Here is a 22,795-nt window from a genome sequence, read left to right as displayed (position 1 = left end):
AGGCATTCCTTATCCCTTGCTCCTTCTCTCTCATTTGCCAACATAACTTCCAGTCTCGCTCTCTCAGCCTGTATTTCCAGCTCTGTTCAGCCAACCAGCTGCCAGCCAAAACTGCCTCTGAGTTCCAAGCCCCAGCTCTGTCTCTCCCAGCCTGCATACCGCAGCCTGACCAGCTCGGTTAGTTAGCCAGCCCCAGCCCAGCCTCCTCCTTTTTTCTTTTTTCTTTTTTTTTTAATGGCAAATCAGACTTGGCTGAGTACTCTATAGCTGCCACCAAGTGTAATTCTTCAATATTTAGCTGTTTTTATCCTCTCACTCTGCCCTGTGTCTTTCAAGTAATGTAACAGCACCTTTTTAATACCCCATTTCCCTGATGTTTTTACTAAATAAGGTAAAACAAATTACATTATGTTAAAGACATTCAAATTAATCAAAAAGCTTTTCTTTCTTTATCAAAGCCCTTACATACCCATACAAGATAATCAATTTTCTTTCATCTTACAGTGTACATAGCCCATCTTTGTCTATTGATTTGAAAAAGATTTTTGCTTAAGCCACAATGACCAGTAAGTACTCTAAACAAAAGCACTTCATTTGTCCTATCCAGGCCCTGAAGTATGTCATAATCCTCAACTGTAGGGCACAATTCAAAAAATCTTCCTCATTTTTTAGTCATCCACATTTTCTGCCATTCTCTTTTAAATTTTTTCTGTACTAGGCTTTTGAATTCCTGTTTACTCAAGGGTATTTCTATGTCAATCCTTCCAATTTTTACAGTGTTTTTTGCTGCTTTGTCCACCATTTCATTCCCTATTATCCCAATATGCTCTGGGATCCAGGCTAATGCTACATGTATCCCCCAGCTGTACTAACTTATTAGAAATATAATTTCATTGATTAAATCACTTCTACTTACTGAGACACCCTTTTTTATCACCATAAGGCCTGAGATTGAATCTGAAAAAATGACTGCTTCTGCTGGGTGTATATCCCAGATCCAGTTTAATGCTAGCATAATTCCTATTAGTTCGGCTGTCATGACAGCTGTATAGTCAGATTCTTTGATGTACTGATTCCCAATTTTGGTGTACAATATGACATCCTTATTCTTCTTGGTTTTGTTTTTTCTTTTTTGAAACCATCTGTACATACTTGACAAAACTGACTCTACTTTTCACCTATATACTGGTACACTTAATTTTTAATATGTACTGTCTTTTTTACCCTTAAGTTTATAAAATTAATCTAAATCCATGTTTGGACACGTGACTTTGAATGAAGTCAAAACTTTTAGTCATGGGAAAATTAGTTTTGGGTGCAGTTTTACCTTGTCCTTCAATTCCTGCATCCACACTTTAACTCGAACGGTATGTGGAGTTCTAACATTGTGTGCTATAGTTCGCCTATCAAATTCCCAACAGAAATCCCCAGAAATTTGTCTGGTACTTTCATCATTGCAGTTCCCACTAATTTTGGCTCAGAATGTTAGGTCCAATAGTTTCATGTGTAGTATAATTGGCATTTCACTAGAAGCTACCTGTAATGTGCACAGAGGTGTTGCAATAAATGCACCACATGCACTTCGTAGTGCCTGGTCTTGTATTAAATGTAATTTTGTAAATTCTGATTTTTGTCCCAAAAGCTGGCCAGCCAAAGTCAATAACTGGTCTGATTATGGCTCTGTATACCATCAGCAATGTTTTCTTATTTGCACCCCCTCCCCCCCTAATTAGTCCCAGGAAGACTTAAGCAGGTTAATCCTTCCTGTACATTTCTCTTTAACCTACTTTATATGATCTTTCCAAAGTAATTTACCCCTAAGAATTTCAATCTTTTAACTATATCTATTTGTTCTCCTTACAGATTCAGTTTACATTCCTTTGTAATTTTCCTTTTTGTAAGATCAGTCCTTTGGCTTTAGCAATGGAGAACTTGAAACCCCATGCATTTCCCCAGTCAGAGGTCTCTCATAACACTTTGTCAATTCTTTTTTCTGCCATCTCAATATTCCTGCTCATAACCCACAGAGCACAATCATCTGCAATTAGTAACACCTACCCAGGCACTTACTTGTTTTGAGAGATCATTTATCATAATATTAAATAAGGTTGGGCTGGTAACACTTCCCTGTCGTGTACCATTTTTAATATTATACATATTTCACATAACTTTTCCAATTCTGACCTGTACAGTCCTTTTTACTCAAAAATTCTCTAATCCACCCATAGATTCTTCCCCTTATCCCTAGTGTATCTACTTTCTACAATAAGCCTTGCATCCATAATATGTCATACACCTTTTCAGTATCTAGAAAGACAGCTATTAACATGAAACCCTTGCACCTCACTTTTTTTATTTGTTTCTAATTTAGCGATGTGATCAATGTTGCATCTTCCCTGCCTAAAGCTGCTCTGGACTTTATCTGTAATTCCACTATTTTCTAAATAGGCAACCAATTTTTCATTCACCATTCTCTCCATAATTTTACCCAGACAGGACATAAGGATGTCTTTACAAGAATCCGCATATGTGGATAGTTTGCCTGGTTTTCGTATTTGAATTACTACTTCATGTTTCTGCCCTACCGGTATAATTCCTTTTTTCCATACAGGGATAATTCGAAGATCTCTCTCTGAAAGAAGTTTGAGGGTTATTTAAACATTATTACATGTATTATCTTTACCTGGAGATGTATTCTTGCTGATATCAATAGCTTTCTCAAGTTTTCACATACAAAACCATTCAGTATAGTATCTTCATGTTTACTCCGACTGCATAGTAGATCATGATTCCCTTCAATGAATTGTCTTTTAATCTGATGGAAAACTTCACTTAGGTTTTCATCATTACTCACCCATCAGAAAGATGCTGCTAAAACTTTTCTCTTTATCCAAACTTCTAACTATGTTGTCAGTTCCAATAAGACCTGGGATGTGGCTACTCTTAGTCTGAATTCCATTCATTCTTCTAATTGGCCTGTGTATTTCTGATGTCTTCATATCTGTTTGTCCACTCATGGTACTTCCTTCAACTTTTTTTTATATATATAATTCTTTGTGTTATTGCCTTACTTCTATAGATCTTCACTATTCATGGTATTTTTTGCTTGTTGTAGGCGTTGTTCATTTCTTTAACAGCTATTTTGCACAACTAATTCCATCATGGAGGTGAGTTTTTAGTTTTGGGGTACTTCAGTATGCTATGAATCCCTTTATTATATTCTCATTGAAATTCTCTGTCATCGTTCACACAATGATTATTCACAAATTCAGTACATTTACTTGTAAATAGCCAGCTAGCTTTCTTCAAATTCCAAGTGGGTAATTTTCCATTACCTTCAACCTTACTTTGCCCTTGAAAAGTAATAAGGATAGGAAAATGATCACTCTCCATTCCTTCTTCTTTATATTTCCCAGTTGCATTTACTTGCAATATCTGCTATTATAATTCCCAGGTCTAAGCAGGAAAAACTATCTTCTGCTGTATTAAATCTACCTGGAGTACCATCATTTAAAACCACTAGATTGTTTTCATCAATGAACTTTTCTAAGCATGTACCATTTTTATCAGTCTTAATTTCCACAATTTCTTATGACTGTTTAGGTCAGCACATAATATATTGTCTTTTAGCATTCTTTACTATTTCTTGTATCTCCAAACTTTGTAATTTCCCACATGGGTTATAGATGTTATAAATCCTTAAAGAAATATTACTCCTCTGCATTGGGATCTCAACAACCTTCCTTAGCATTTTAATTTTTAGCAGCATATCAGCTTGCTCTTTGTTTTTTACATTCAAATAAAAAATCACCATCTTGCAGCCTCCTAGCTCTTACATTGACCCCTATGATTTCTTTTAATCCAGTCAGCTACATTCACTGGGTTAACATCACCTAATCTTATCTCTTTGGCTAGGGATCTTACAACATTCCTCAGCTTTGCTTTTTGCTTGTATATCAAATCCATCATCATCATCATCATCTGATTCTGATTCTGCTTTCCCTGCCCCCCTTGGTATCCATTCTACCTCTCTCATAGACTCTTCTTCAGTTTCTAGAGTGACTTCATTTCGGGGTCAGAAAATCCTCCATCTCCCACCAGCCCAGCTCTCTGGCCTGGCCCCACTCCCTTCTGCTCTCGACTTTCTGCCTCCATAGCAGCCACCCAGCTTCTCCCTCAGCTGGGACTCCTCTTTAATTGGGGCTGGCCCACCCGACAAGTGCAGCCAGGTATGTTAGTTGACCTCTCAGACTCACATGAGACAGGAGACAACCCACTCCTTGTCTCTCAGGCAATGCCTCCCAGTAATCAGGCCTACTAGTTGGAATGGAGGTCAAAGCTGGATGTAGAGTCAAGATTAGTGCTGAAATCAAGATCTGGGGTCAGGTCAGGGTCAGAACCAAGATCAGAATACATAGAGAAGCCAGGGGTTGAAGCTGGGTGATCAATCAGAGGGCCAGGAAGCAGAGGCAGGGCTGGAGCAAAATTAGGGTAGGGCAGGGATTGGGAACCTTTGGCACACGGCCCATCAGGGAAATCTACTGGCGGGCCGGGACAGTTTGTTTTCCTGCAGCGTCCGCAGGTTCGGCCAATCACAGTTCCCACTGGCTGCGGTTCGCTGTTCCAGGCCAATGGGGGCTGCGGGAAGCTGCGTGGGCCAAGGGATGTGGCTGGCCGCCACTTCCCGCAGCCCCCATTGGCCTGGAATGGCGAACTGCGGCCAGTGGGAGCTGCAGTCGGCCAAACCTGCGGACGTTGCAGGTAAACAAACCATCCCAGCCCACCAGCAGATTTCCCTGACGGGCTACGTGCCAAAGATTGCCGATCCCTGGGGTAGGGCAAGGACAAGACTCGGGCAAGGCTGGGGAACGAAACTGGATCTAGAGCAGGTTAGGAGTCTGAGAACATGATCACACTGTGAGGCGGCAGAAGAGTTCCTGGCTGGGTAGTGCTGTTGCACAGACTGATCTCCAGCTCTGGTGGGATTGGGGAAATACCTGAACCTGGGGGAGGCGGGGGTCACCTGACCCAGGCTCAGTTAAGGGATAGGCTGCTGCCACATTCCTGAGGACTGAGTCACTGCAGTCTCTGTTGGAAGGATAAGTCAGTGCAGCTGAGTTGTTGCTGCATGCTTGAGTGGGGACACACCTCAGCTTTGTTAAAGTAGCATGTATTGAGGCTCTGGGGATGGGTGGTGAAAGTCTGTCCACAGCTAAAGCCCTTCAGCCTAAGGGGAGGAGCTACCAGACCCAGTCTCAAATGATCTGGGGGGACAACAATTAAAAAAAACAGGAATGGGAGTGAAGGTCACAGGGACAAAATCAGGAATCCGGAAGGGGATCTGTTAGAGGAGCAGCTGAGCCAGCAGCCCTGGTTTGGCTGTGGGTTTGCCTCACATTGTCTGTAAGAGGTACACATCTCATCACACTGAGACAGGCCCTGTTATCTGGTTGTGCTCAACATCAGTCTGGAGATTGGGAGTGGTATATCAAATTAATACTTAATAATAATTAATAAGTAACATTTTCATTTCCTCTCCATCCTTCCAACTCCCTCACTTCTCTTTTTCTCCTCTTCTTTTGTTCCTATACCTCCTCCCTAGGCTTCTGTATCCCCACCTGCACATACCTCTGTCCTGCCCCTATAGCTCCCACTCCTATCCTCCCTCTTCCCTAGGTTCTTATCTGTCCTTCCCTCCCACTGCCCCCCTCTTCCTTTGGGCTCCTACCTTTGTCCCCCCATCCTCTGTCTCTGCCCACACACACAGTTCCTCACCCCTCTGCATTCTAGTCAGGGAGCTTCTTCCTCCTCTGAGGCTACATCTACACTACAGGGGGGAGTCGATTTAAGATACGCAAATTCAGCTACGTGAATAGCGTAGCTGAATTCGACGTATCGCAGCCGACTTACCCCGCTGTGAGGACCGCGGCAAAATCTACCTCCGCGGCTTCCCGTCGCCGGCGCTTACTCCCACCTCCGCTGGTGGAGTAAGAGCGTCGATTCGGGGATCGATTGTCGCGTCCCGATGCAACGCGATAAATCGATCCCCGAGAGGTCGATTTCTACCTGCCGATTCAGGCAGGTAGTGTAGACCTAGCCTAAACTGCCTGGGCACCAGCATGGGGAGCACTGAGAACCCAGGGTAGACTTTTTCCCCACTCTCTGTTCCTATGCCTCGTGACACAGCTGCCCCTGACACTTAGGAAGCACAATTTCAGGAAAGTCTTGCACAGCCCATGCAGCTCAGAGTTGGAGCGTGCTCATTTGGTGTGCAGGGACAGCATGTGCACAGTCTGGTCACATATAGGAGTTGTGAGGGGCTGGAGCATGCTCAGGGTAGATGGAGAATTTAGCTGCCAATTGCTAGCAAGTCATTACTGAGCATGTGGAAACTTAAATGTGTTAGAAGCTTATACTGTGGCCAAATTTGGGTCAGTTTTTCATACGCGCAGCAAAAGGCACATCTCTAATGCCAAATTTCAACTCCTGCTCCAGAAACACTAAAGATTCACAAAGAAATGCTTATGAGATTTTTTTTTTAAATCTGGGTATAACGTTTTTTCTGTAACCACATTCTCAGAAATGGCTGAACCGTGTTGGTTGAAAATTTCCAAAAAATAATTCAGCCTAAGTCAGACATCTGGCATGGAAAACTTGGACTGAAAGAGTTAAAGTTTTGGAAAGTTATAAGCAACTGAAATCAGGGTCTTAAAATGGAAAGTGTCAGGCTACCCTAACCATAGCCATCGCTACCTGTGCTGCTTGTAACTGGGTGTGGACAAGGAAGCTGAAGTATATAGCAAACTTTGCTACATATAACTTCCCTTAATATTTTTCACTAACAGCCGTTAAATAAATGGTAACTAGGAACTTACAGTAAATATTTAAAATGTTTCAAATTCATAACACTATGGAATAGTATACTACATTGAAATAATATGATATGCATAATATTAATAAAAAGTAAGGATCTCTCCCAGGCTGCATTCCAAATGAATTGTATTCAGATCCACAGACTTTTTTTTTTTTTTTTACTTATCACTGAAGCTACCAGGACTCAGATATTCACAAGATTTGTTACATCCCTGATGCCATCATGAACATTTTATGACTCCCCACAATACTTATGGTCTTTTCCACAGAAAGCTGTTTTCTGTGGATATTGTTTCATTACTTGAAATTTGGGGCATTAAGTCAATTCTTCTGGTTCATCTTAAGACCCAATTCTGCAAAAACTTGCATGCTTGATTTTGTACAGTGTGAATAGCTCCATTAAGTTCAGTGTGGCTATTCACAGTAAGTAAAATGCAGCATATGAGTTGGTCTCTGTAAGATCAGAAACTATATCTGGATAATCTGGATGCCTTTTGTCTGATAAAATAAGCCATGTGCAATCTAGTATGCAAATCTAGAACACACTTTTAATCCAGAGCTATTTACTTTTTCAGGTGTCATCAGCACTTTCCCTTGTCCATGTTATGATAATGTCCTTTGTGTCTACAAGGCCTTCCCCTACAAAGTGGTAACAATGTAATATAGTAGTGTACCACCAGATATTTTGTGGGATCGTGTTCATAATATTAAATATGTACTTCAATTGCTCCATACAGGAAGTATGCCGCATGCTTTACAATCAGACTTTGTAACCATGATAACTATGGAGAATGAGAAAGTTGTGGAAAAGCTATAATTAGGAAACTCAACATTCAAAACACAAACAAATCCTTAGAGGACAGTAAGACTGCTGTATGAGGGAATAATAATAATTTTAGCCCTTTGAGAAGACAAGGGCAGACTGAACTGCAGACACTACTCCCCTTTCTAATTCTATTGCCTCTTGCCTTCTGACTCTGCACAGTGTATCAATGAAAGTGAATAACACTTTTAGACTCCTATATTTTTAGTATTTTTGTAGTGGCATAGTTATGATATTAATGTGCATTTTTAAATTTCAAGACACACAAAACTGAGAATGGCTTATATGAGAGACTATAGAAAATAAGGACAGAAATAACTGAGGGAACAAACAAGGGCAGGGCTGGAAGCCAAGAGGGGATAGGAGTAGGATTTGGGGTGGGGGAGAGTTGGTGGGATAGCAGCAGAAAAGGGGACAGGGTCAGAAGCTAGGACAGAGGGATGGGGAAGCAGGGGGGATAGGGAAGCAATGGGGAACAGAGGCATAAGGGTCCACAGCACACTCCCTAGAGAACCAGGAACTGCACCCATTATTCCTCAGTCTCAACATTTTTTGCTCTTCAGCAGCTAGTTGTGAAACCCCCTTGTAAAGTGTGTGTCTCATTCTCTCCCCCCCGCTCCTCTATTGACAAGTCCACAAAGAAGATTAGAGCCTTCTATTGCTATTGGTTGCTCCATTCACCTCAGTGCTTAGAGGACTGTCCTGTGGATCTATAGGTCTGAATCCTGCTGATGAACCATGTGGGTGGTCTGTATGGTTCTACGTGATGCAATTTTTTTTCAATGTTTACAATTAACAAATTATAGTTTTTTATATATATGTTAAAAGAAAATTAAGATTGCAAATCCAAGCACTCAAAAGCTAGGAAATGCTAGAAATAAGGTTGCTCATGCAACCTTAATTCAAGTCTCTTGTGAATAAGCATTATAATACAGTTTTCAGTTACATGATCACATACTATTTTTACCACAGGGCCCCTGCCTCATTCACTGCACAGGATGGTCAGTGCTCTCTGAATTAATGAGGTTAGTATAGTGAAGGATGTTGTTGTCTGTAGAACAGACAAGGCTTCTGTTGTAGAAGCTGGAAAGTGTGTGGTGAGGCAGGGAACTGCAGGAAGACAAAGGATGGTCTCATGGTTAAGTTAGGCCTGGTCCCCACTTAGTCCGGACTTCGGACTAAGGTACGCAAATTCAGCTACGTTAATAACGTAGCTGAATTCGAAGTACCTTAGTCCGGACTTACCGCGGTCCAGACGCGGCCGGAAGTCTCCCCCCATCGACGCCGCGTACTCCTCTCGGCGAGCTGGAGTACCAGCGCCGACTGTGAGCACTTCCGGGATCGATTTATCGCATCTTAACCAGACGCGATAAATCGATCCCAGAACATCGATGGCGTGCCGCCGGACCAGCCGGTAAGTGAAGACTAGGCCTTACTTTATTGTATCCCTGCCTGTGCCAAAGAGTTCCTGTGTGATGCTGTGCAGGTCATATGTACCAACATTTTTATAGGTAGCCACTAACCGTGTCCCCAGTTTCCTAGATTACCGATTTGAGATGCTTGATTGGGGTCAGACTTGCAGAAGTTGCAGCTGCAACTGACATTAGTGGGAGCTTAGCTCTGAACATATAAATTGTAATAAAATGCTAAGTATCATAAAAAAAATTAGGTCCTAGTCTCAAATTGAGCAAAATATGACAATTTTGGGTTTAGTCTCTGTGATTCAGTTTCCCGTGCTTAAAATAGGGTTAATACCACCACCTTGCCTCCCAAGGTTGTTGTGGAGATAAATTCATTAATGTTTATAAAGAACAAAGATACTATGATGCAAATACAATAGAAATGCCCATGAAGAAATTAATGATTCTGTATTCAGTGCAGGGTTTGGATGTTGTGCAGTAAATAAGGGCTGGGCCACACATTGAGTGATGAGGACAAAAAGAAATACAGAATAGCTACACATTCAGTGAGCACTGCCCATCCTGTGCACTGAGTGAGGCATGGCCCCCTGGAAAAAATAGTATATGATCATGTAATTAAAGACTGTATCATAATGCATATGCACAAGGGCACAGGCAATCTTAATCCTGCCATTTTCTAACTTTTGAATGCTTGATTTTGAAACGTTAATGTTCTCTTTCATCATTTTTTGCAGTCTAATAGATAATATAGGTTTAAGATAACTTTCCTCTTCTTTTAGAGATACAGAATGGAATACATTTGAACTATCATGCCACATTGCTTGATTTTCTCTTTGTCTTGTACTTATGAAATCCTTCAACATGACTAAAAATAAAGTTTAAAACAAGCCACCCATTATAACTTGACTCTTGAATAGGAATTATCCTTGTCACATTTTCACTCTCTTAGTATGTGAATGAAAGGACAGAAAGGTCTGTCTTTCATTCTCTCAGATTTTTTTCCTCAATATTCCAGAGTCTTTCACTGTCTGTGTTCCCTGCACTGCTTATCATTATTCTGTCAGCCATATGTAGTGTTGATTAGGAAATTGATATAGTTACTAACAAGCCATATTTCACATGCAAGAATCCAGTCATTGAGACACATTTTTCTGGGTACACATTGAGCTGATGATGTAATAATGCACAGTAAATTAATATTTTGGAAATTTGCTTTTTAGTGCCTAAAGAGTCACCATAGTTATTTATGTTCATGTGATCCAAAATCAATACAGTGGGAAAAAAACAAGTATCATCCATTTGGCCATTCTTGTGTGCTCTAAGAAGTGATTCTATGTTTGTGATGAAGAAGCCGTACTACTAAATATCTCCTATTGATATGCTGTTGGCATCCTTGCATCTGCAAGAGACGGTGGGAATTGCAACCTATGATATAGATGGTTTGCAATGTCTCATGTGACTGAATAGTCCAATCCGAGGTTTACATGATCTTTGGCAGTTATTACAAATGCATGTATCTTGGTTGGGAGCTGCTTGCTTCCTACAGGCTCTTTTCTCTTCAAGCTGTAGGAGCCAGCTTCTGTCATGGACTTTGATACGCTGATGAAGACGATGGTGCCACTTGTTATGATCACTTGCCAAGATTTCCCATTGGTCAGGATCAATTCCAAATTCCTTCATAGCTTGCTTGCATGTGTCTTTATAGCGAAGGTTGGGACATCGTGGTGTTCTTGTTCCCTCTGATAGCTCCCTATACAGCATGTGTTTGGGTATGCATCCATCTTCCAACCTACTCAGATGGCCCAACCAGCACAGTCATCTTTCCTTGAGCAGGGCCTATTGATAGTGCCAACAGCAAATTGGAAGAAGTCCAGGTCTTCCTCATTTTAAAAACATTGCTGAGTTTCTTTGTCTGAATATATGAATATATATATTGTGCTTATTTGAGCAGGGAATGTTTCTTTTTCAGTTGACTGTACCTTCTTTTTATAGTATGTATTTGTTCAGAGGTAGATCAGAGTTTACCACATGCACTGAGGTGGATGTAAGGGGAGAGGAGAAGATCTTTTGTGCTTAACAAAAGCACAGATTGTAGAGACCTAATATTTTGTTTTTGTTTTGGGGGGGGGGGGTTCCGGAATGTATTTTGTAATTTGAAAAAAATAGGCAACAACTAGATGCTATGTTATTTGAAGTGGATTCTTGTTTAAACTGGAATGCTGATTATTGAACTATGTAATGTATCCGTAAAAAGCCTTGGAATGCATTTCTGAACTAAAGACGCTGCTTGTATAAGTAGGGACAGATGAATAAGATAAGGATACAGGCTCTTGGCTAGGGATGTACGTAGAGGAGAGCCTTTGGTCCCTATGTTTATCTGCCTCTTAGGTAACATTCTCTCTGCTATGTGACTGGGACATGGGCATTCAGGCCTAGTGATTGGAACAGGAGTCAGTAGCCAGGAACCAGTGGCCAGAGCCAAGGGTCACAGCCAAAGTGAGAAGTCAGGGAATAATCATAGAGGGTCAGAATTGGGTTACCTGGGGTGAGGCAAGGCAGGGGTGAGGCTGGAACAAAGCTGGATCAGGACTAGGACCAAGCAGGCAGGTGCAGGAGCTATCCTAGCAATAGACAAATGCTTTGAGGAGCTGCTGAACTGCTGTAACTGAGCCCATCTGCTGATCATATCTATCAGGTATCATAGCCAATCTGTCAGCCTACTACAGGCCAGCTGAGCTTACTAGTTTGCCCAGAGACTGACTCTGCGGCAGGTCCTGATTTCTGACATTCTCCTTTCCCTCTGATTCTGCAGAAGCCCCTTCCCCACAGGGGTTTTTCAAGGTTCGGGGTCTGCTGATCTCAATCAGGCAGAAGAGAGAAAGCAACTAAGGCTCTTCCAGTTTTTGCTCCCCACCAAACATGCAGAGGAAGCCAGTGTATGTCAGTTCTTCAGTTAGAAGATACATGGGTTGACTTTTCACGTACCCACTGAGGAATAAAGGACTCTGTGACTCAGGGACTCCTTGGTGCCAACTGGCAGAGGGCACCAAGGGTGCATATGGTTATACGGGGATCCTCTGGGTCAAATATATACATAACAGTTCACCGAAGGGTAGCATGTGAGGTCTATACTGAGAGCCAGTAGCTTACTGGTTGTCATAATCATTGTGATATGTGTATATGGATAATATATAAGGAGTTACATAGCTATACCTAATATTATTCTCTTAAGGTCTTGGAGTTAAGGCTGGTCACCAGGAGGTGCTTATCTCATGAAAGGAGGTTCACAGCTAGACTGGCTGTAAGGTGCTGCAAAGATTTGTGGTGAGCAATACTTTACAAGACCTGGGAGTATCTAGTTAATTAAGTCTAGGGTCTAGAGTGTGTGTTAAGATTTAATTTTTATATGTATCCCTTTGTTTCCAATACTTATGCTAGCTGCTACTTGAATCTCTGTTCTGTTAAATAAACTTTTATTTGATTTCACTATAAACATATCGAAGTGCTGTGTGTTAAATGTAGTGGTGATCTGAGGAGGAACTGGCAAGCTGGGATATACTGTTTTTTTGGAAGCAGCAAATCTGTGAATACTGTGACTGTCCAGTAGCCTAGGGGCTGGCCACTGTGAGGACTAGAGGAGTGTTTGTGTTGCCTGTGGCCAGTGGAGTTGAGGAGCTGAACCAAGGCAGGCACAGACAAGGCTTCCTCACGCTCAGGGTAGATGGTAGATAGGTCCCTCATAGCCCTGGGTACCCCCAGGAAGCATCAGAGGCTCATCAAGTTTCAGCCTTTCTTATCTTTCAGATATTTCCACTCTTAAGCACAAAACTCTGCAAGATTTCAGAGGATGGAGTGCTAAGAATGGTATTTGTATTGTAAAACATGTCAGTACACTTGGATTTAGCAGGATCTAGACTGTGGGGGGATGTAAGCTGAAGACATGCATGGAGTTGAAAATGGAGAAACTGAATTTGCCACAAATTTTCTGGGTGGGAAAGAAGCTGTTTTTTTTTTCCTCCCAGCCAATGAGCTATCATTCACATACAGAAACTAGAAAGTGACATTTATGAGCAATAGAAACCAAAGAGGAGGAAGTAAATAGGTTGAAATCTGGCCCCAGATTTGAAGCATATGCATATTGGATGTGTGTTTAACAATTTTATTGCTTAGTGAGGAGGATTTCACTGAGATAAAAGGCAATAAGCACGGAAAGATCTCTGGGCAAATGTTAGTCTTTACTGTGACCCGAGAAAGCTCAATTTTATTGTGATCCATGTTAACAAAATGTTGAGCCTATAAGCCTAGTAATAATAAGCAATTAATGCAAAGTGGGGGCAGTCGTCATCTCATGGAATCCAAAGAAAATGCAGTCTTGTAGGCAATTAATTTCGAAAAACATATTGAAAAGCATTTGTGTAAAAATGCATAAAGACCTTTTTAATAGGCGGTTAATAAGTAAGTCATGAAATAAATATAATGGTTGTGATCTATGTAGAACAAGCAAGAGCTTATGGGGTTATAATTCTGAGTACAACAGAACACTTGATGTAATGACTACAGAGCTGCTGTAGTGACTCCGTAGTTGAAGTTTAAGTTCTCAGAAGTATGAAACTGATTTCCAACCTCTCCCCTACCATGCCTCCAATTTTTCCAAGAAGAAAACTGTCTTTCTGAAAAATGACCTGGTCTGGGAACATCAGATGTGTTTTGGTCTTTTGACCATGCTGAAGAGAAGTGCCTTTTAGTATTTTTCAGGTAAGTCAGTGTATTGAAAGAGAGGCTTAAATTTTCAAAAGTGACTAATGATTTTGGGTGTGTCTGTTTTTGGTTACTCAATCTGAGATACCTTCAATGGGCATCATTTTCAAAATGTGCAGTTACTGATCAAGATCAGGCTCTTTTAAGGCCTATGAAATTACGCACCCAAAATCATTAGTCACATTTGATAATTTAGGCATAAGCATTATTAGTTTTTACATGAGTAAAATGAATCATTTCACCTATTGACATGCAAAATATTCATTATGGTTGAGATTTCAGAAGGAGCCTTAAGAAGTTAAGTACTGATCTGACATTGAATTTCAATAGGAGTTGACTACCTCACTCCCTTAGGTTCCTTTGAAAATCTGCTTTTCTATCATTGTCTTATAAAAGACAATAATATACCTTATCATAGTGCTGGTCAGAAAATGATGATGACTCAAATGACTTTTTGATCAAAAAATTGACAGAAAATTCTGTCTTTTTCCCCATAATATGCCCTGTTCTCTCAGTCATTATCTATACTCAATACAAACTGTTAGAATGTGGTATTGGGTTTGCTGTTATTGTATGGGTCACTAATGGAGAAATAAAGGCTAGCTGGGTTTTAAAGTGCAGGATAATTTAGAGAATGAGAGGAGGTGGGTTGTAAGGGAAAGAACACATACTTTTTTGATAATAATTTAATATTGAATTGCTCCTTTATGAAGCAGCTGCTATCACTCGATAGTTGAGACTGAAGCCAAATCATCATCTTCTCAAAGAAGAAACTGATCTTCCTAAAATTTTTCATACCACTTTCATCCCAGACTAGTTATTCTTGGAAGTTTGGTAAAAAAACAAAAACAAAGTTTTTAAATTAAGGCACTTAGAAGTTGCAGTTGTAGTTTACTTTTTGAAAATGATTTGAATGCATTTTTGAGCTGACCATACTTCTGAAACTCCGAATTTGCTTTGTTTTGGAGGCCTTGCTGAAATGATGGGCCTTCTAGAATTCTGAGGAAGGTTGGCCACAGTGCTGGTTTGAAATGTATAGACAACAACATTTATATCAAACATTTTGAACATAAACTGACCTTCTAGTTCCAGCTGTTGGGGTGGGTTAAGGGTGAGGAATAAGAGCCCTCAGATAAATGTTGTGTGGTAGGAATTTGCAAAGGATTGTGGAATAGGGCATGAAAGGGGGGACATGGGCCAAGTGGGACATAGATTGGAGGGAAAGAGATTGGAGTGCATGTGGAAGGACAGCGTGAAGACATGCTTCCCAGTCTTGGAATGATGGTGGCTTCTGAGGGAGGCAGGTGGATCACAGGGAAGCGGTAGAACACTAGTGAAACATGCATGGAGGGATGAAGGGGGGGTAGAGGGGACCCAAGGAACATATAAAAGTGGGCATTGAAGGGCAAGGAATAGGTTAGGGAAGAGGGAGCTGAAGAAGGTATATAGGTGTATGTGCAACAGACTTGGAGGAAATATATAAAGTCTGTAGACCCCTGCTTTGGCAAACCTTATGAGGGCCATGAAGCCAGAGCTTCCTTCCTCCAAATGTTAGCAAGTCCATAGAAAGAGGATGTATGTAGCAGGAGTTATACATGATAAAGTATGGAGGTAGAGGAGGAGATGGGGAGGCTTTTGTTTACATAGCCTGGAACCGTCTGCTTTTTTAACCAGGAGAGGATTCCACCATTTAAAAACAAATTTGTGCAGTTTAACAGCTGTTCATTTGATGTATTCAACTGCCTCTTCTTTCAGAGGACAAAATAACTACACATCCCAACCCTGCCCAATACATTCTGCTTAGCTATATAACACATCATGTGGAAAATCCAGGTTCTATTATCCACTGAGCTCAATACAAAGAGGAAGATTATTTAAGTAACCTAGTCTGTTTTATGTACTTCCTGGTTCATGTCCTCAAACTCTTTTGTTCCATAGACAAATAGCTTTATTCTAAACAAAATCTGAAGGGATTTTTTTCTATATTTCAACATTCAAAACAAAAGCCATATTTAGTTAATCCCTAGTAGTTCCACCTGATTAAGAAGAGATTATTGCTAACATGATTTAAGCTTGGGTAAAATGTTGGTTACCATAATAGATGGTCTCAAATTATGTATACTTTACAGGTAGCTTGCTAAATGGACAATGCTAGAAAACTTTCCCACAAACAGATCTCGCTGAATTAAACTGTAACAGCATTTTAAAAGGTCACATGTTTTGTAGAGGCATATTTGCCCTCCAAAACATTTATTATTGACTAGAATAGTATAGAACAAGAGGAAACCATTTGTGAACTAAAGTATAAACTTTCCTGTTTGCAGTGTTGTCTCTCTAAACACTCCTTAATTTGTTCCATCTCAATTATTATGTTGCTCTTAAAACTGTTTTCTGTCTTTGTCTTTCATGATAGCCACTGCATACCAGTGAAGGTGAGAAAATGTATGTTCATGAGCTTTCCTGGTGAAATATTTCAAAATTTTAAAAGCAATAGATTTCCAAGAAGATGAAGGAACAATGAAGACAGAAGATTAAAAAAACAAAATTTATTTTAAATATTATCACTCTAAAGTGCCAGTGCTAATCCTTAAACAGAGTGATAGTTGTATTAAATGATTTATATAAGTAACAGAAAAATTGTTTCACATTCCTTTGTGAAGGAAAATGTCTTCTGTGCTAACCACTTTTCTCTTAATCATGATTCCAGGAAACCTGCTGCTATGACATTTTTCTAAATAGGGCCTTTAAGTAGAGGTTTGAAAAGTTTCATAACATTAGCAAGCTGTTTCTTAAAAACATATAATGTATTCTTTTTCATAATCAGTCATACAGCTGTGGGTGAGATACTATTCCATTTCAGAGATAAGCTAAGTGGATCAAGCAGATCCTAAAAGTGAGGATTTTACTGATAGAGTAATTGATTATATCTGAAATTATTGTAAATTGTGTGTGTGTGTGACATACATACATACATACATACATACATACATACATACATACATACATGAGGGTATTTTCCTTTTACCTCTTCCCCCCCCCCCCCACCCCAACCCCACATGTTGTAGGACTTCTAAAAGATAGAGTATGAGAAATCAAACAGTTGAAGGGATTTTTTTAATATAAATTTTTACACAGCCCTTCCAGTATTAGCAAAAAGAAGAACAGGAGGACTTGTGGCACCTTAGAGACTAACAAATTTATTAGAGCATAAGCTTTCGTGGACTATAGCCCACTTCTTCCGAAGAAGTGGGCTATAGTCCACGAAAGCTTATGCTCTAATAAATTTGTTAGTCTCTAAGGTGCCACAAGTCCTCCTGTTCTTCTTTTTGCGGATACAGACTAACACGGCTGCTACTCTGAAACCTTCCAGTATTAGATTTCCCTGAACTCTGCATGGCCACTATGTCAGCTTTATACCTCATACAGGTTGACACCTCTCAGGGTTGGGACAGTTGCTTTGGGTCAGGAATCTGAACCCTGGTTATCTGGGAAGATGGGTCAGTCTTGTACCGCTGTGAATGTTGTAATGTTTTCTTTGCATAACCTTATTTTTGCTGCATGTTTTTATTTAACTTTTGTTCAGTACTGACAAAGTGCTCGGCACTTTAGTAGACAGAAAAATAATCACAGCTCCTGCTCTAAAAGGCAGATACAGAGAAAACAGGATGCATTGGGAAATCCAGAGGTGGAAATATAGGAATCATGTCACCATGACTCTCCTCCAGTTCTTGGCTGAGTTGAGCTGTCTCTGGGGCTCTGCTATTTAATACCACTCCTGATCAGCCAACAAACATGAACTTTCACACCCTTCACCAGCTTCAGAAGCAAAACAGTGGGTTCAGTTCAGCCCTGTTGTAAGTCAGTGCAGCATCACTGCCCTTATGGGTAAATTTGTCTCCCTGACTCCAAGATATGGATCAGGGTCTTTCACTAGATCACTACCCTGGTCCTTTAAAAGCTCACTTGATCCTGAGATTATTGTGACTGTTTAGCAAATACATGAGACAGGTTTACGGCTCTTTCTGAAGACTACGGGCTGGTTTATTTGGGAGACTTGAGTAGCAAATAATTTGAAATGGTTGTTAGGTATAACTCAGCCACTCTTCAACCTAAAGAGATTCCCACTGCAGTTTCACAATTATATAAATATAAGAAAATATTACTGCTGCTCTGCTGTGTTCTTACATATCATGTTTACCTGTGTCTGTTCCATATATAAAACTTTCCAACTGGAAGTTAATAAAATTCAAACTTTAATGATCTGTCAGCCTAGTGGAGTGATTAGGAATGCACAAATAAAGTGTAAACTGAAACATGGCATCAAAAGAGACTTCTGTCTGAAAATAGTTATCCATTCGATCATCATTTTTTATTATATTTACTGTGATCAAATTTGAACAAACAGCTGGTGCTGAAATAATCTGACATACTCTGGATACTGTATATATCTAGGTGGTCAGACAGATATATTCTAATATATTAAAAATGACAATAAATCAAAAGGTCTTTCATGGAATATGTTAATACTAACTAGCATTTTTCAACCATTATTCCCTGCAACACTTGCATTAGAGCGGTAGGTGATCATTATTATAATACATACTTTATATGTGTGGAAATTGAGGCACACACATTTTTTAAACCTCTCTATTAATTTTTAACATCTCAGTATTTGGGTGCCCAACTTTAGACCCTGTAAGACTGCTTTTCAGAGGACCTGACCAACTGCAGCTACCATTGAGTCCAACTAGAGTTGTGAGCACTCAGCATTATAAGAGTGTTCTATATAGAGAGATTCTGCATATAAATGAATAGATTATGTACTAGTAGATGACACATGAGAATATGCAGTTGCTCCTGGATTTTGTAGCACCAGTAAAACTTCGTTATGCATTGCAAATGGCACACTGGGTGAAACTCTTTTTATGTAACTCAACACCCAGCACCTCTGAAAGTTGGTTCTTAGGTGTCTGAAGTTGGGCACACTAACACAGAAGTTCCCCCAAACTAGTGGATACATTTGAAAATAATTTGCCCATGGAGTGACTTCCAAACCAGCATTAGAACTCAGGAGTTCCTGGCTCCCCCTCCTAAGTTCAGACCCCACACTCTGCCTGTCTCTGAACAAAAACGTAAGCAAAAATTATACAAACTGAATATTTAATATTTTAAAAGGAGAGGGGGAGACCACACACACGCAGACTGAGATCACTCACTGTGCCAGTCCCTATTACAGATCCAGATTAAAGACATTTGTTTGTTTGCACTGTTCCTTGATCTCCTACACATCTCCTCGTTATTTTACCCAGAAAGCACAGTCTTTCTAAAAGCATATTTAAAAAAACATTGCGAATCTGATTTGAAATCGTTACTTTGAAAAAAAAATAAAGAAATTTGTTTCACTGTGCTCCAAGCTTGCACAGAAGAAGTAACAAATGCCTCTGACCATTGGAAAAATGGGTTCTTGTCAAATGTGCTAACTGTCCTAATAATGTGATGATATGGCTGTCTCTCTGCTAGACTCAGCTATAGAAACAGCATAATTATGAGAGTAGGACAATTTCCTTATCTATTATGAACACTTGCTGCTTAACTGCATTTCAGTGTGTTGAAGATTGAAGCAGAGAATTAAAATTTAAACCTAGTTTTTCCAGAAGTAGTTTTCACACATTCTAAAATCTGCTAAAATAGACCAGGAGTGGGTGATGTTTTGGGGTCTTTGAGTTGTTATTGCCAAAGGCATGTCATTTGCTCATTTTAAATATTGTTTACTTCTTCAGAAGAGTTCTGCTCTAGTCCTGCTTACTTTCTATTATATTCAGTTTCTGATATGACACTGATCATCATATTTTCAGACATTAAAAAACTGATGAATCATTTTAAAATGATAGACTCAGTCACATTTTTCAGTTCCGTCAGCCTTCATCACACAGGCATACATGTTAGCTTTCAAGTATTATTGGTAAATCAACACAGACATACTCCCATTAAAATCAATGACATTGTTGCTGTTGGCATCAATATCAGTTTGATTAGACCCCAAGGTCCTGGTCATGACACCACAAAAGCCAATGGGAATGTTTCCCCTGACTTCAGTGGGCTTTGCATTAGGCCCAAAATGAGGCTATTACACTAATAATGGAGCAGCTGCTAACCCACCAGAACCACAAAATACCAACATTCGGATTATTTTGTAAAATCATAATCTACAACAATGAGGCAATGAATCCAGATTTATTATAAATTAGCCAGTTTGGACAAAGAGAAAATCTACTACCATAAACACAGGGAGCAGTTACTTTTAAAACATTCTCATAAAACTACTAGAGGAAGGAAGAATTTTGAGAGAGGAAAAAAAAATACTTGTGGCTAGTGTCTGGAGGACTGGTGACAATCCTACCAACAATGTTAGCCTAGATGCAGTGTAGATTGAGCAGCCAAATTATAATCATTATAGTTTTTTTCCTCAATGCACAGTTGATTAACATTTCCAAAACAAATGGAAATTTCCATACTACAATCATTGTAGTTGTCTAATTCTGCTGCATATTAGCTTCTTGGAGCACTACGATAGTGTCTAATATAAACAGATTATTGTAGAAAATCACTAGATGAAAACAGCAGAGGCCACATTTCTATCTAAGCCTTTTGATGATCAAAGCTTTAATATACGGTACATGCTGTCTTAATAAATAATGAATGTGAAATAGCTGTGGTAGTAATATCAAGCCTTACATAATGATTATTTTAAAATTAAATATAAACAAGCATATTTAAAATAACTATTTTCATTAAGTACAAAGCCCAGGCAGCCAACCACAAAGAGTAGAAATAGCTAGGATGAGATTTATCATCCTTAAGTCATTTGTACTAGATTTGTACTAAGTCCTTTCCTGCACTAAAATAAAGGGCTAAAAGTATCTCATAAAAGTGGCATTTAGTAAAAGATAACTATTTCTCAGGTCATGATTTCCAATTTGCTGCTGAGCTTCAGAAGGAATCTGCTAGCACTAGAATTTTTTTCTTGGATTTAGTTTTTTGCTGGTCTTACTTAAACTGTACTCCAGCAGCCCTGTGAAAACCAAAGAGATTCTGTTGACTACAATGTTATCAGCAGTTCAAAGCATCTTTTTTAAAACGTTGCTGTCTTATTAGAGTATATGTTTGGCGTTTTTTTTACATCACATAACTTGTGTTCACATTAATATAAACAAGTTAGATAAACTGAAATTTTAAATGTACATATGACATCTAAGATTGCATACTCGAGTCATCCACTTTGTCTTTACCTGAAAAGGAAAGAAAATTAGGATTTTCAATGTGTTGCAAAATAATTGCATGTGAAGGTTCAACTATGTTAATCATCCTTGCCTCAATAATGAGAAATTAATACTCAAATCATCTGTATTTTATATAGTATGCATTCAGTAGTGTCAGTTGAAACTTAAACCTACAAGAATTATTGGACCTCTCAAGAGCATATTGATCTGATTCTTGCAGTACGATGACTCTGTCAATGTCTTTATCCTTTAGAAGATAACATGATGAGTAGGCACGTTATGAAAACAAGAAATTATAGTGGAATCTTCTTAAATTGACAGAATGTATTTTCTATTTGCAACTGGTTCAGATTTGAAACTAAAAACATTATAGCTTTTCCTACGGGAAAATGAATAAACAACTTTTATATGTCAACTTTAACTTATTGAGGAACATTAAATTAAGCTATAATTAAAATACAAGCCTATATTTCAATATTACAAGATGGGATTAAATCCAGGAACCATATCCTATTGTTGACCTTTCTGCAAATCTATTGACATAAATGAACAAGGATGGAATATGACTACATGTTATCTGCTGGTTATTTGATTCTCTTGGCATAATCAAAGAGATTCAAAGAGAGAGAGAGAGAGAGAGATTTGTTAAATGCAACTTAGTTTGAAACTGACTAGAAATGCTCTTTAGCACATTTTTCTGCAGTGGTAAGACCTTAGCAAATTGAAAGCTGTACTTTCTGGGAATAAGTGTTACCATATAATGAATGTTGAAGCACCCTCATGAGCCTAGCATTTTAACTGTTCATAAAAAAGGTCATATTCTTTTGATTCCTATGGCTAAAACTCTTGTTCAGGCTCTATTCATTTTTCCCCTTTAGATACTGTGACCTACTCATTGCTGGCCTCCCTGACATCTTCCCCCTCAAGTTCATACAAAATGCTATCACTAAGATCATCTTTCCATGTCAGCCCCTTTGAATTACTCAACTGTCTTCCTTCTTCCTCTGCATGAAGTTCAGTCTTCTTGTCACTACCTTTATGTTCCTCTCCATGTTCCTAAAGACCCACTTTTGCCATGATGGCTAAAAGACATTTCCTGACATAATTAATATACCTAATAACATAATTGTGTCAACATAATTTAGATGTAGCCAATCTCTATCTTGACCATTCTGCTTATATATTAGATCCCTTTTTCCTACCTGCTGACTGTGTGTCTTTACTGTGAGCTGTTTAGGTAAGCACCATACCTTCCTATCTGTTTGGTAAGTTCCTCACACGTGTGTGCTACCAAATAATCATAATAATAGGAATGAGTCAAATACATTTGGGACTCTAGTGAAGTTCCTTTTTTACCTGAAGTATCTGACAACCTAGTAAACTTTAGTGTTGCCAGTAATTTCAGGAGATGTGCCATGAAAATGTTTTGATTAGATTTTTCCTCATACACAAGTCTGGCTGCCCTGAGAACCTGTGGACCACAACAGGAGTACATGACTGAAGCTGACTACCACAACTGTGTTATAGACAGATGGCTCTCCATTTCCTTTGTGAATGGGACCACAGAAGGGCATAATGGGGGCATAACTACAGAAATTGAGTGTGGTCTGCCTATATGTGGAAATGCACAAGCAATTGAC

At 39.4% G+C, this 22,795-nt stretch overlaps 1 protein-coding gene across 23 annotated transcripts in view; it reads left to right on the top strand.

Annotated features, from left to right (window-relative positions):
• HS3ST5 (heparan sulfate-glucosamine 3-sulfotransferase 5) overlaps nt 1-22,795 on the top strand; it is a 263,407-nt gene that overhangs the window by 157,180 nt on the left and 83,432 nt on the right. Inside the window, exon 1 of one of the 23 annotated variants that reach the window (XM_065588354.1) lies at nt 12,350-12,441. The exons of the other annotated variants lie outside the window; for them this stretch is intronic. The gene's annotated coding sequence lies outside the window, so the exon portion shown is untranslated. Of the gene's footprint in view, nt 1-12,349; nt 12,442-22,795 lie in introns of those variants that run through there. 23 annotated transcript variants of the gene reach the window in all.

The sequence above is a fragment of the Chrysemys picta genome, chromosome 3 (assembly GCF_011386835.1).
Source record: "Chrysemys picta bellii isolate R12L10 chromosome 3, ASM1138683v2, whole genome shotgun sequence".
NCBI classification, from domain to species: domain Eukaryota; kingdom Metazoa; phylum Chordata; order Testudines; family Emydidae; genus Chrysemys; species Chrysemys picta.
This window is presented reverse-complemented; position numbering and strand designations above follow the sequence as displayed.